The 2,636-nt window shown below is 67.4% G+C and overlaps 1 long non-coding RNA gene across 2 annotated transcripts in view; it reads right to left on the bottom strand.

Annotated features, from left to right (window-relative positions):
• Positions 1–6: 6 nt before the first annotated feature.
• LOC105302043 overlaps positions 7–2,636 on the bottom strand; it is a 10,501-nt gene continuing 7,871 nt past the window's right edge. For both annotated transcript variants that reach the window (XR_002776201.1, XR_002776198.1), the window contains one exon: positions 7–158. This is a non-coding gene — a long non-coding RNA (uncharacterized LOC105302043). The remainder of the gene's footprint in view (positions 159–2,636) is intronic.

Raw genomic sequence — 2,636 nt, 5'->3', positions numbered from 1 at the left:
GGGCCTCGGTCTCTCCATCTAGAAACAGGGCCGTCTGCATGGCCCCAAAGTTGCGAGAGCCACACCCAGGGAGCAGTGATAGGATCTTCAAAGTGCCCGGGGCCCAGGGCGTGGCTGGGGCAGCGGAGGAGTCAGTGCCCACTTCTCGGATGGGGAAACTGCAGCAAGGGAGGAGAGAAGGGCCTGGGGCTGGAGCGTCTGCTCAGGAGACACTCGCTCCCTGACATCCCTCAGCCACGTGCCGGTGCTGGGGGCCCGGCTTTGAGCAGGACCGGCTGGCAAGCGGGCGCTCCCAGGGCAGAGATGGGAAGTAACCTGAGGAAGCAGCGGCTCGCTGGGGAGCTGTGATGGGGGTCCGCAGGGCAGACGAGGCCAGAGGGAGGGTCCCCCAGTCCAGTGCGAGGGGACCCGTGTGAGGGAGGCTTGGGGGCCCAGGGGTCGGGGGTACTGAGGGTGCTGGGAAGGAGCGAGGGGTGGGGCCCGCTGCAGCCACGGAGAGACGGAGGGCTGTGTCTGGGACCTGGCGATGCGGGGTCCGGGCGGGAGAGTCTGACTCTGGACCCCTCTCAAAGGCAGAGCCGAGGCGATTTGACGGTGGGTGGAGTGTGGGGTGGAGAGGGAGAGAGGTGAGGGCAGCCCAGGGTTTTGGCCTGAGAGCCTCGGAGGGAAGAAAGGCCATGGGTCAGATCTGGGGTGTGGTCAGTTGCAGCACGAAGCTCCCGCTGGAGACACAAGCGTGGTCCTGGGCTGACCGCTGGTCTTGAGTCGGACGGGATCCTGAGCTGGGATGCGGGATCTACCCGTCTGGGGCCAAGTGCATCTCCGTTTCTCCTCACAGCAGCCTGAGCGCCGCAGGTGTCCTAACGCGCCCCCACTCCCCTCGCGCATGTCCGGCGGTCTCCCGCTGTCTGCTGGGCACCCAGAGCCCGCAGGTCGGGGAGGAAGGGCCGACACCCCTGAGCTCACGCCGAGCTCACGCTGAGATTCAGGTGCTGGGATCTGTGATCCGACCTAACCATTGCAACCCCCCGAGAGGCAAATATGATTTAGCCCCCATTTTTGTAGATTAGAAACTAAGCTGAGGCCAGAGGGAGGGAGGGAGGGACTGGCCCCGGTTAACAGGGGACGCCCACCCCTGCCCCCTGCCCCGTGGGAGGTCCCCGCCCGTGATCCTAGCTGGGGAATCGGAGCTGGAAACGACCAGCTGCCCCAGGCCGTAGCGTCGGAGGTCGGGCGCTGTTTCTCCGGGGCTCACGCCTGCCTCTGGGGCCTGTGGGAATTTTCTCCCCCGAGTGTCCTGAAAGGCCATGGGGCGGGGGGGGCGCAGTCCAGCTGATGGAGGCGAAAGGGCCACATGCTTTTTGTGGTCGAATTATCCAAACACTGAATCGCTCCATCCGCCCGGGCGGCTGTGAACGGGCCGCCTTTGTCCAGCCCTGAGAACCGCGGCGGCCTGCAGGCCCAGACAAAGGCCACGCTGACGAGGCCTTTTCCAGGGTCCGGCAGGGAGAGAAAGGCCTGGCAGACAAAGCCCCAGTCAATGGGGTGGGCGGGGGCTCGGCTTTAGTCACGGAGGGCTGGCGGGGGGGTGGGGGACGGTCCCCCCACGGCTCCCGCCCGCCCGCCCCGGAGTGATCAGCAGCGGCTTGCCGACAGCCCCCTGGGTCCTGGGACGGCGCTCAGGGCTGCGAGGCCCACGATGCTCATGCGTCCCCCGCCCCAGAAGAGGCCTGGCGAGGACATGGAGAGACCTCCCAGGTTCCTGCCACCGGCGGCACCCGCCCAGTCTGGCCACAAGGTTGGGCCGCCCACTGGGGACGGCGCGCGGCGAGCCTCACCACGCCTGGGTGGGCAAGGCCCCCCCCAGCCCCACAGCCCTCAACCCCCCAAAAGAGCCCAGCCAGCGACGGGCTAAAACTGACCTCTTAGCAAAACCGTGCGTGCGATGGGGAATGGGGGGACGGGTGGGGGACAGGAGTTGGCGGGCAGGGTGTCGGGAGCTCCGAGGCGGGAACTGGGAGCCCCCTTGTCCTCACCACTCTGGCCCAGATGCGGGTGGCCAGGATGGGACCACAGCCTGAATGCCGGGCCTACAGGGGCTGAGTGCGGGGAAGGGTGGGGTGGCGGAGGGCCTGGGGGAGGAGGAGACCCCAGAGGGAAGCGGGGCAGAGCCAGGCCTTGCTCCCGCGGCCATGTGGAGCGGGAGCGTGGGGGCCCTTCTGAGAGCCGGAGGCTAAGCCCCGGGACACAGGCAGTACCTGCCCCCCGGCCCCCTCCCTCCAGGGAAGAAGGAAACAGGCATGGAAGGAAGGAGGGGTCCTTGAAGGTGGATCAGCAGGGACATTGGCGTGGGGTGGGGGTGCCCCATAAACACAGGGTCACAGAAAGGGTAGGTATCCCTATGACCAGAAAAAAGCCCATGGCGAAGTTGGTCGGGGGCAGGGAGGAGGGCATTCCCGCATCTTAGAAAACTTTCCGGAGACCCCTGAAGACAGCTGGAGGGGAGGCCGAGCCCTGCTCGGGCCGCCGGCGGGGGATACGGTGGGTGGGGGGTGCTGTGGACGGGTAAGACTGGGGGATGGTGGTGGCGGCAGGCGGCCGGGGCGGGGGGCTCGGGGAGCCCCGTCTTGGGGGTC

The sequence above is a fragment of the Pteropus vampyrus genome, unplaced genomic scaffold, assembly GCF_000151845.1.
Source record: "Pteropus vampyrus isolate Shadow unplaced genomic scaffold, Pvam_2.0 Scaffold257, whole genome shotgun sequence".
NCBI classification, from domain to species: domain Eukaryota; kingdom Metazoa; phylum Chordata; class Mammalia; order Chiroptera; family Pteropodidae; genus Pteropus; species Pteropus vampyrus.
This window is presented reverse-complemented; position numbering and strand designations above follow the sequence as displayed.